Consider the following 12,070-nt stretch of genomic DNA (forward strand, 5'->3'; position numbering starts at 1 on the left):
AGATACCTCGATCCCAATAAATTGTACCGATTGGAGAAAAAGTGTTGGGTTGTGATTTACTTTTGACCATTTAGCCATAACATATTTAATCTGTGATTATTTATGCTCTTAGGTGCAAAAAAACAACAAAAAAACTGGTTAAATGCACAGCATTAATAGATTAATAGATAGTTTCTGCCACGACGTGACAAGACGCACCATAAGCTTCAGTGTTTGAGTGGGCTCAGAATGACCTTTTGCTCAGATAGTTACAACAAAAGCAGAGAAATCAGATAATTAAATGTTAATCTCTCATCTTCTTATGCGGGTGATGTCTAAGACACAAAAAAAAACACAGACACTATAACTAAGAAGTGTTTTAGAGCAATAAAATGTGAAAATGGTTAAGCTTTTAAGCTCTTTGACGCAAAATAAATCCAACTCAAACTCCATAAAAGTATTTAACAGGGCTGCAGCGGACTTCCTATCTGGTTCGGTTAGACTCTTTAGCGGGCTTAATCTACACTGAACCCGAGCCCTAGGTGGAGATGCAACAGACCCAAGGCTTTTTTAGTTTCTGGAAATGAAAGCACCGGGTCCTTTAAGTTCTGGGTGCTGCTGATTGATCAGTCTGATCCAGACCTGGGTCGTTGTGTTTGGTTTAGAAAATACAAGGTTGTAATGCCTAAAACGCATAATTTTAGGCTTTAAAATAGCAGTTTGCAAACACATCACTGAGACAAAAGTACCTAAAATCACTCAAAAACATAAATTAATAACTCTTTAAAACAAGCAGCAAAGTTTGCGGATGATCAGAGCTCTAGGAAAAAATCCTGGCCATTCTTTTCATTTTATTCCTTTTTATTGGGGATTTAACCATTTCAGTATCTGTGAGGATCTAAACAGACACTGAAAATCCCCACTACCGCTGATAAATCTGAGGATCAGATCATCATCCGTCTAACAGAGAGCCCCCACAGACAATAAGAAGGCAAAGCTGACTTAGCGGTTAGCATCTGAACCTTACTTTCTGAATACACAAGTAATCCCAAATCCACACGCTCAGCGGGCAGCACAATGAAGCAGTTGACTCGGGTTCGTTTGATCGGTGACCGGCAAATTATATTGATCACCCATTGACCCCTGTTCATTCTCAGTCCGTGTTAGCAGAAGTAATTAACCAAGCCGATCGATGAAGTAAAAATTGTGTCTCGGGTTGTGTTATGATTACATTTCAGTTGCCAGTTTCACCAAAGCCAACGCCCCAACCTCCCAAAACAAATGTGTTTCTTTAAGAAAGGGAATGCTCCACCTGTGAGCCCATAAGATCCCAAGCATAACTCTACAGGATCCAAAGCCAACTGTCTTGGGGCCTGGCGCTAGGTGTCGGGGGGCAACAGCTTGGGGAAGGACGGTTTATGTTTCTGGTTCGCCAGCACCTGGCCCCACATATGTAACTGTCCAGCAGTGTATGCAGCAAAGGCTCAAATATAGGCAGCAGGCCAATGGACAGAAGAGGAACTCCCTTTTCAAAATTACACGGTTGGTGGACGACACCACAGGCTCAGCAATCAGTCAGACCCCTGATTAAGCTCGGCAAATGCAAGGTCATCAGAAAGGTGCTGAGAACAAGCCGATGGAGGAAGTGGAAAGGAATTTTATCAACCTGAGGAAGGGTGAGAACTTCAGGAGTCGTCCACAAAAACAGGCCTTCTGGTCCAGATGTACAACAGTGCGTGTGGTTGTTAGTGCTTCCACAGTTGGGGCATCATTTCACTGATTCTCCCCCCCAATAGGGCAGTCAGTAGGAAATAACGCTGCTTTTAACATATACAAGATCATGATTTTTTTTTTTTTTTAAATCTTTTTACTAATGAGAAAAAGAAACAAGAGTAGTGACAATGACTTATTGGTAAGGTTACATAAGATTTATCTTTTTTTAAACACACAGAACACCCCCAACCCTTGCCACCCACCCACCCCGACTGGACCAAAATAATAATAAGAATAATATGCTATAGTGCGGGCTCAAGCCACAAGACTCTAAAGACTACTGACATCTTCTAGCTTAGTCTATCAATGTGTTGAAGTTCTTGAAGATTACTAAAGTATGACAGAAGAGGTTCCCAGACTGACTGAAATTTGTCTGAGCCTCTTATTGCCAATTTAATCTTCTCCAAATGTAAAAATAACATAACATCTTTTAGCCGTTGTGCTGCAGTATGTGGGATATTTGATTTCCAATGAAGTAATCTCAGTCTTCGCGCAAGCAAAGAAACAAATGCTGTGATGTTGAGTTGCTTCTTAGTCAAGCTTATGTCCTCATTTGGTACACCGAATAATGCAATCAATGCACAAGGTTGTAAAGTCACTCCAAGGACATTAGACAGTACGTCAAATATGGCCGACCAGTACCCAGATAGCTTATAGCAAGACCAAAACATATGTGTCAGATCTGCCACATCAGCATGACATCTGATACAACTGCTATTGACAATTGGATAAAAGGAGGATATTTTTCGCTCTACTCCAATGTAGGCGATGTACCACCTTAAACTGAATCAGACCCAGTCTGGCACAGGAGGTAAGATCGTGATTTTTAACCAGTTGTGTTAATTGTTGCTAATGAGTTACCCTGATAGCACATAATGGGTAGCTATGTATTCTACATCTACAGTAAAGGAGCAGGATTGGGAGCCTGAGGCAGTGTAAAAAAAAAAAAAAAAGGGCAGCTGGGGGTTTAAGGTTTTGTGTCGGGGACGGGCTGCCGGCTTGGCTCGGGCTCTCTGGGGAGCTGGGTGAGGGGACGGGGCTGGTGGCATGGCACATACACAACTGTCCCGAGGCCGAGAGCTGCATCAGAACAATAAAAACCACACCCTGTGGGTTTCATAAAGCATGCCTTCCTCTGACTTTGAGTAAGAAGATTACATCCACAAAAGGGATTACATCAGTGAGGATCAAGACTGGCCATATTGTTGTATTAGCAGCTCACTTTTAGCAACTAAATTTGAAGGGATCTCCTGTAATCAAAAGGTTTGACAATCAGAAACTCTACCTTTCAGTCTGTTTTTAAACGGAAGCTGACAACAGCGTAGCATTCCAGCTTTGCGTGCGCGTGAGATTGGCAGCGTAAAGACATATGGGAATTGTTTAAGCGTGTCGTAAAACAATCAAAAGCCTCTATTTAAGTCAGACTAAAGACAACAAGAGTTAAACAGCACTGCAAACAGGAAAAGCAGGCGAATGCTCTGTTAGTGTTCAGGAGGAGGTGAAGATCAAAGCTGTTGTTGTGCGATACGAATAACAAATGGTGATTTCAGTGGAATAATAAAGTGGCACGCGTTCTTTAAGAAAGAAGAAGCATGTAGCTTCTATGTTATGCAATGCGACTGTGAGGATTTGGGTGACAAAGAAGATGGAGCTCAGCAGCAAGTGATTAAAAAAAAAATGTTTGAAAGGAGACATCTGGGAAAGAATGAACTCGTTTAAACACACACTCTTATATCTGCTTCATTAAAATATATACTGTATATTATCGTAGTAATGCAACCGATGTGAAGAAATGCTTTTACCTTCCACCATCGTCTTACAGAGATAAGGATCTACGGACGCATTCAGTTGTAGAGAAAAACTTTTCCACGTTCCGCCCACTGTTCTGTGATATATATCATCATTATTGCTTTTTAAGACAAGCTCTCATCATGTTACCAGCGCTGACAGTGTAAACAGAAGCAGGCTGGCTTACATCTATTCTAGAAATATGTTGGAAAAAGTCATAAAAATGGCACTTTGTCTGGAATTACTGTGCAAAGACAATCCTGCAAAAACAGAGAGCAAAAAGATGAGACATTCACAGAGTTTTTAAGTGACTGGAAACTGTAAATAACAGCCCAACTATCTTTCATTCTTCACTCACAAGCTGATGAGGGATAATGTAAGACAGCCAACACAATACCAGCCTGGCAGGAAGCCAGAGTGTGAAGGAGTGATCCCTGATCTGTGCAGCAGTGGTTTACCAGGCTCTATCATCTTTCTGTTGAGTTAAATGACTCCAAGCTTAAATTACATTTTTCAATCCTTCTAGTGGAACCAAGAACATGCATCTGGGCACTTTATGGGACTATCTGACACATCTGTGCATGTTCTCTTCCTGACAAACGTCCCGTACCTCTGTTGTAAAGTCTGTGTGGTCAATAGGATGAGAGGATGGAGGGGGATTTCCATTTAAGTACAGCGAATAGAGGCTTGCTGCTTAATGAAAAGGAGTATTTATTAGGCTGCCAATCTGACTGTCCGCCAACTCCCTCGGGAGCTTACGGAAGCCCGGGGGGGTTCAATCTACACACCAGAGAGCAACTGCATCCGAGGAAGAGTTCACCAAAATGCGCAGTGTTTTCTACAAGAGAAGAAGTTACAGAGGAGGGATAAAATAAAAAAATATGGGGTTAGCGTTTGCACAATGCCTCTCAGTTTCCATTATCTTCCCAGAGATGCCTGTGGCCACAGTGGTGCCCGAGCAAGTGTTTCTCTGCACAATCGCCACTCCCACACCCCTCCCTCCCTTTACAGCACGCACATACAACCACACACATGCACTCAGAAGAATGTAACAGGAGGGACCACCAGCTGTTGCAGTGACTGATACGGGGAACGCCCAAAATACTTCCATCATCAAAATTTAGTGTGCATATTCTCTCCTTCTTTCATACAAAATGCACCGACGCAGCGAGGCCTTTTACTCTGCTTTCTTCAGGCAAACAACACAGTCACTTATTAAGAAGACCTCATCAGGACAGTCATTCCTTACCCGTTTTCATGATTACGCATGCTCTAAATGTTGCTAAAAATACAGCTCACATCCTCCTACAGTATGTGACACCTGACGGGCAGATGAGGAAGCCTCCTGAGGAGGCATCTGAACATTAAAACTCCCTCTCCTTTTATTGCTACCCTCTCATTTCCAGTTCTCACGCCGTTAAAAGATAAACTACCTGACCTACTGCGTGACCGCCACTTGACACCAATAAATCATAAAAGCCCGTCCTTGCTGCGAACAAGCCCGGCAGTCACACAGTTTTATGATTTATAGAAAACGCTGAAAAGCGGTGGATTCAGCTGCAAAGCGTTGCCTTTCAGTGACCAGCTGCATCTGAAGTGGCCTTCGACCCGTTGCTCTTCATGCGGCTGAAAGGTTTGAGGTCTGGATAGTAACCCAACCACTTCCTGTACGCCGACTATAATGGGAATAATCATGCCACAGTTTAATTCAAAAGGCTCTGCGTGCAGAAATGATAGCAGCCCTGCAAAAAAATTTGTAATATGGAGCTCCAAAACAAACAAAATGAGTCAAAAAGCTTATCGGACAAGTCAAAAATAAGTAACTGGATAAATATTAATAATACTGTTTTAATGTGGCTCTGAAAGGAGTCACAATCGGTTATAATAAAACCTTAATCAACAATAACTTGATAAATAAACTCACCGTAATTCATTTTACTTCCTCCCTTTATTATTTCCCCAATTAGATTATTTATTTTTAACTCCCGAAGCTTGATTCGCGCATCGATGTAAAACTGATATACGCAGAGTACACACGACACACGCAGCATGCGTTTTTCGGAGCATTTATACCTGTAACCTCCGCACGCTCTCACCTGAAAACGTGTCCCAGTTACGTTTGTCCACAGATCATGGTTAAAGTTAACACAGAGATGTTTGTAAACCTTAAAACTATGTGCCGACTCATTTTATAGTACGATAAACTTTGTTGTTGTCGTCATTCTCAGGCCTGAAATTGCTGTAGAAACGTGGAGGCTGTGATATCAAACCTCAGATTTTTGGTTTCTAGCCCAAAAACCCCTTCGCTTTACAGTCACATAACATTTTTGTGGGTTTTTTTCAAGGCGTCGGTTGCCCACGTCCTCAGAAATTAACTAGGCCTAACCAATTTTATCGATACTGCGATATATAGGCTATCGATATTTCGTTTCCCGATAAAGTATCGATTTTTCAGCCGCGAGTATTTTTTTTTGTTGTTTGTTTTTAAAGCAAACTTTATTGAAAAGTCAGACAATTAAAGAAAACACAGAACATTAAGGTAATACAATACAATGCCATGGGGGTCACATTATAAAAAACAGTGATAAATGAGTTCATAAAAATGTTAAATAAAGTGCACAGCTCTCACGTTTGTGACATTTTGTGACAACGTTTTTTTCTGTTTGTCTAGCTGTGTTGTCCTTCCGGTTCAAAGGTTGGACCATCAGTCCAATCAGCAACGATACATGTCAAATCACACTGTACCTTTTTTCCCCCCAGAAAATTATATAAGTGTATCGAATCGAATCGTATCGAATCGTATCATTGGCTGAATATCGTGTATCGTATCGTGAGATTAGTGTATCGCTACAGCCCTAAAATTAACGTTAAGCGTACGCAAGCTGCAATATGAAGGTGGCCAGTAGGGGGTGTGTAAGCTAACTTTTGATGTTTCGTGTCGAAAATTTCTAGCTCCATACTTGGCTAAGGGGCGTCACATACCATCTATAATATCTGTTTGGATCTTATTTTTTAAAAATGCTAACCTCTTCTATTCGCCCCATATTTGCCATTTATCAAGTCCTTCTGCTTACATCCTGTAAAACCGACAGCTTCCTGTCTGGGTGATCAGGTGCGCCCCCTTGGGGAATCCTCCGGTTACAACACAGGAAGTATGCGAGCAGTTACGACGACAGCGTTGCTTAGATGAGCGCGAGATGAATCAGCAACTGTATTTTCGGCCTTGTAAGCGACAAAAATCAACAGCCAGTCGTGTGTTTACATTTTCATGTTGCCACCATCGCAGAGAAGCGACAACATTCAGCAAGAACGCAGGTAGATGTTGAATATGTGCAAATTTTGAAGCTTTGTGTACATATAAACAATAGGAAAGGAGTGTGGAAAATATAGTCACGGTATAATTTAGCAGCATTTAACTGCAACACCAAAGTAGGTGTTAAATATTCTGTCATGAGACTGGGTCTCATTGGGTCTTAGACCATCAAAATACTAGAAAGCTGTAGGATTTAAACACCACTGGGGATCCTTTGTGTACTTCAAACAAAGGTTTCTGGAAGCTTAACCAGACTATTCTCCAGCTACCTCTTGGGGATCAAATAAATATTGAATGCTTTTACTTAAATCACCACAACGTAGAACACAGGGAGGGCATTTCACAGGTTGATGTGTTTGATCATTGAACTAATTAAGACTATAAACATAGTGAAAGAACCACCACAGTCTAAATAATGTCATTTAGACCTAAAAATGCCTTGAACCTCTAATTTTCTAACCCCAGCCAAGCTGTTTTGATTTTTAACCCAAACCAAGAGATGTTACAGACTAAACACAACGAGGAAGTGACCCGATTTCCGTATAACGTGTTGTGTTTACATCAGCAAAATGGCGTCCATGGTGGTAATGGTCAGCCTATGCGGATTTTTTGGCTTCTTAAGGGCAAGACGTGTGCTCTAATTAGGAAACACTCATATTAGTCGCTTGTCCCACTTGTAGCGGCTGTTCTTTACTGGACGCCACCATGTTTCGTTAAGAGGATACGGCCTGGACTGTGGCTTTGATCTAAAGAAGATCTATAAATCAAGCTTTTCTATTCCTTTTTAGATATCTATTCATCGGTTTATTTCCTTAACTTTCCCCAAATGTGATCATTCAACCATAAGGCATAAGACTTCATGTAAAGTTCCATGTTTCCGTAATGTTAGCAATCCAAAAACTTCCTTTTATACATAAGTGGCATCACAAATTTAACTAAGTTTTTACTTGCAAACAGCAGCTGAGAAGTGCATCAACAAGCTACTCACCTATATGACCTCAGTCTTTTTACTTTTATGGGTAAGGACACCTGAGGTAGAATTTTTTACATATTTGCAAACATGTTTTTGTTCAAGATACTTAAGGCAGGCAGAAGATTTGTCGGCTGCCTAGTTTTATGCACAGAAACTCATTTTAAATGGCTCCACACACTTAGCACACAGGGCAGATGTAAAACTGGACAAAAAGTCCAACTTTTCCACACATTTTTTCCTGATAATACCATACCAGCACACCTCCATTCATCCCCCCTCAGTCCAGAGGACGTAATGCGATATCATGCTTTGGAGTAGGACCTCAGCAAGCATATGGCCAGCTATTCAACAATGTCTAAATACTAAGGCCCACATGATGGAGGTTCAAGGCTGGGCTGCACAACCACAAGAATCTTCACAAAGTTGCACAGTGCATGAAAAATGCAATAAAAACACGTAATATAATTGAGGGGAAACCTCCTACGCCAACACACGTAGTGCTGCTCACTGAGACCTGGAGTACAGTTTGCACCGAGGCTTTGATTCTGATCCGTTTCTACACTGTTTCTCATTTTGTTAGATTAAATCTGACAGCTGGCACAGGACAGAGCAACCTGCTGCTGAACTGTGCTCCATCTTCCTTTTTTAGCCATTTCGACAAAACCACAGCCGCAAACTAAAGGAGCATTCCTGTAGGACTGAGGCATTTCTCAGGCTTTATCAAGAGGGATAAGGAGCTGTTTCAGTCCTGCTCTTATTTCACCACATGGCATGCACATCACCCACAGCCAACACACAGAAATTCCAGAAAAATAATCAGCTGGTGAGCCCCTGTTAAGTTCAATGAAGTCAGACAGAGTGGATCAAATCTGTTTTTCTAAATGAGGCGATAAATATGCAGCTGTGTATAGGCAGCAGACTGTTAGCAGGTGAACAAGGCATTTGACATTTGGCTCACACACATTCCTTTATCAGCTGACAAAAGAGTGTTTCCCACCGTGGAGATTAGTCTGAGTGGGTTGTGGATGGCATGCATGTTACCCATCATTACAGTATAAAAAATATATATAAATAGACCAATAAAGACTGCGTTAACAACTGATTCACCTGTTAAAAAGTAGAGAACAAACCGCGTAAAGTAACGCTTAACCTATATTTGAGACTATAAAACTAACATTAACATTCATTTTTGTGAACATGCCAATCAAGAGTGGAGTTTACCGAGCTTTGACGAGCGGTTCTGCTCTTACCTGTTAGGTGCAAAGCAGAAGAATCAGCCGTCCATGATGAGGAGTTAAACACAGTCTCACATCCACTGATGAGCTCCGGCTTCTGCAGTAGAGAAACCCGGCGGTGTGTGTTTTTTTTGGGGGGGGGGGAAGTAACGGCTCAAAAAGTAGAAAAGAAAACTCCCACGGACTTTAAAAAACTCGGAGTCAGGAGAGTGCGAGTAAGCGTGGGTGTTCCCGTCAGAACCGCGGTCCGTTTCTGCTGTTTTTCGGGTCGGGCTGCTCTTTCCATCCGAGAGGTTTCAACAACGGCTGGAAAGCGCTGCGAAGCGACGTCAACGTCTCAGGCACGAGGAGACCGGAACTGGGAGACGCCGCCTTCAAAATAAACTCTCCAAACACGTCGCACCTGGAGAGAAAAAAATAAACAAATATCTGAAGTAAATAAAGTAAATACGTAATCCATTAAACACATTATTATTAATACTATTATTATATTTATTCTAGTACTTCTTCTTCTTATCAAAAAATCAAATCAAATTTATTTATATAGCACATTTCATGTACAAACAATTCAAAGTGCTTTACATAAAATAAAAGAATTGCAGCAGGGAGTGGAAGAAGCATTGAAAATACATAAAAGAATATAAAGAGAAACAAATAAAATAATTTAAATGAATTTAAAAACAAGCAACAGTCTAGATAAGTTAAAAGACATTTCATGCATTGACACATGAGAAAAGAAATGTTTTTAACCTGGATTTAAAAACGTCTACATTTGGTGAAAGTTTAATCTTTCACCAAATGTTCGCAGCAACCCCGGTTCGAATCCGGGTCACGGCACCATTTGTTAGATACGGTTCTTTTAGTAGGAAGCTCAAGAACGGACCGGAGTAATTCAAGTGAAAATGAAGTGTTTATTTGTAGTCACACGTCAAAGCACATCAGCGCTGGGCTCAGTGGGAAAGAGTTCCCGCAGGAAGTCTGTCAGACTGCGCCATGATTTCCGGGTATCATTTGTATTTATAGTCTCATAGGTTGGACTCACATTCGACCGAGTATGATTGGACATGAGTAGGTTCAACATACTTCGTCATATTCTCTGGATCAGCCCAAAACAATGTGTGTGTGTGAATCTGCCCTTGCTTTCCCAGGCTTTCCTAATTGTTTTGTCTTTCTACTCCTGGATCACCTTAGGTCATAACGGAATAGTACTGAGACTTATTTCATTCATAATGTCTAAGAACAAAGCCAATTTTAACAAGTATGAGAAAATGTTTAGGAACACTTTTCAAAGAGTGATAAATACAATAAATACAGGAGGACAACAACACTAACATCCACTACAGCCTAAATGATAAAAGAGTTACCACTGCCCTGCTTTATAAATAAAGGACAAGCTTCGTGTATTTCTTATATCTTAACCAAAATGTACCTGAATATCTGATTGTGTCAGTTTTTTTAATAATTTGTCTCAAAAGAACTTATCTTTGTCTCTGGAGTTTGAATATCTTTATCACTTCTACAATTAAAAACCAGTCGCGTTCGAGCATCTTTTATCTTGAAAATGCCGCTCAGATACGTTGCTCTGCCTCTGATGACTTGACTCTGTAGGTTCATACAACACGTTGCCAGTTGTACTCACTGTTCAGCACAGAAACATGGACATAATTAGAGTTCAAACCTGCATCTGTGTTCCAGCTTCACAACAAAAATAGTTTTTCTGATCACACAGAGCAGATGGTAAATGGATTTGGGGCCGGTTTCTGATCAGTATGATCTCCATCGATGCCTTCAATCAATATCTGTAATTAATTAGACAAGCTTTGAACTGTATATTCACTAATCATGATGACAATTTTCTTATTAAAGTCACTCTGACAAACAGAGAGTGGGCACTCTCCTGCTTGTGTGCACGCAGAATAAGGTGTGACTGCCCTCTGCTGGGTTAAGTTCTGTTTCATAAACAAATGATGAGGTCAAAATGGAGGGGGCGAAGCCTGTTTTTAAATTACAAGATCATCCTGATGGAATGAGTCACTTTTTCCAGAAGAACTGTAGCTCACACTAGACATGGAGTAAGAAGGTTCATGTGTAAATTTCTTTAGATATTTGTTTTTCATAGTGAGCAGGCACAGTAAACTACAAACGTGAGCTCATGTGCAAATACTATTTGACAAAGTCAATCTTGGGTTTTTTAACGCTGAAGAAAGACTTGTAGCGTTAGAACAGCTCAAAAAGTCATTCATTTTTCATGCTATAACAACTGAGTATGAGCTCATATATCTCAAAACTGTGTTAAAATCGCTATATATTCCTATATCTACAACGTCTGTTCTTTCAATTGTAACCATTTGTTCATAAACTTTTTAGGTCCTTTTTTAGGGTCCAAACATAGTGAATATCACGATAACGAGCCACACTTTTTTATGCGAGAAATACTTACAAAATACTTCTCCATAGACATAGAAAACATGTGTATTTCTTGGTTTGGCACAAATCACAAAGCTTTAATGGTCTTCTTGTTTTATTATGAAAATAAGTCTAAGCAACACCACATCAAAACCTGTCAAACATTGTTAATTTTTCATCAGTTTAACACTGAAAGTAGCTGCGCATCCCAAACAATAACCTCTGTTATAAGCCGCAACTTACTGTTTGTTCTCTATAAATGTGAACACTAATTGTCACTGAATTCATACAAAACTGAGAAAGATAGATGAGCACATACAGAGTGATCTCCAGCAGTCATCAATAACTCTTTAAAATAGTTTAACATTTTAAACATTCAATTTTTTATATTTCTCTTCAAGTGGTCTTGAACAATAGTTCTCAAGGTTTTTCTGAAGGTGGATTCCTTTGAAGAGGAATCTGTTTTTATTGTTTGTTAAGCCACCTAACTCTGACCTATGAATCATTCAAGCATAAATGCGTAAATAACACAGTTTGACAGACAGAAAATGGTATTTTTGCTGCAATAAGGTGATTCCCAAAGAGCTGTTAGCTGAAAACTTG

The 12,070-nt window shown here is 40.4% G+C and overlaps 1 protein-coding gene across 1 annotated transcript in view; it reads right to left on the minus strand.

The window, feature by feature from the left end:
* LOC142390575 (plexin-B1-like) overlaps positions 1-9,394 on the minus strand; it is a 93,835-nt gene extending 84,441 nt beyond the window's left edge. The window contains exon 1 of the mRNA XM_075476119.1: positions 9,077-9,394. The gene's annotated coding sequence lies outside the window, so the exon portion shown is untranslated. The remainder of the gene's footprint in view (positions 1-9,076) is intronic.
* Positions 9,395-12,070: the final 2,676 nt, after the last annotated feature.

Source organism: Odontesthes bonariensis, chromosome 10 (genome assembly GCF_027942865.1).
Source record: "Odontesthes bonariensis isolate fOdoBon6 chromosome 10, fOdoBon6.hap1, whole genome shotgun sequence".
Classification (NCBI taxonomy): domain Eukaryota; kingdom Metazoa; phylum Chordata; class Actinopteri; order Atheriniformes; family Atherinopsidae; genus Odontesthes; species Odontesthes bonariensis.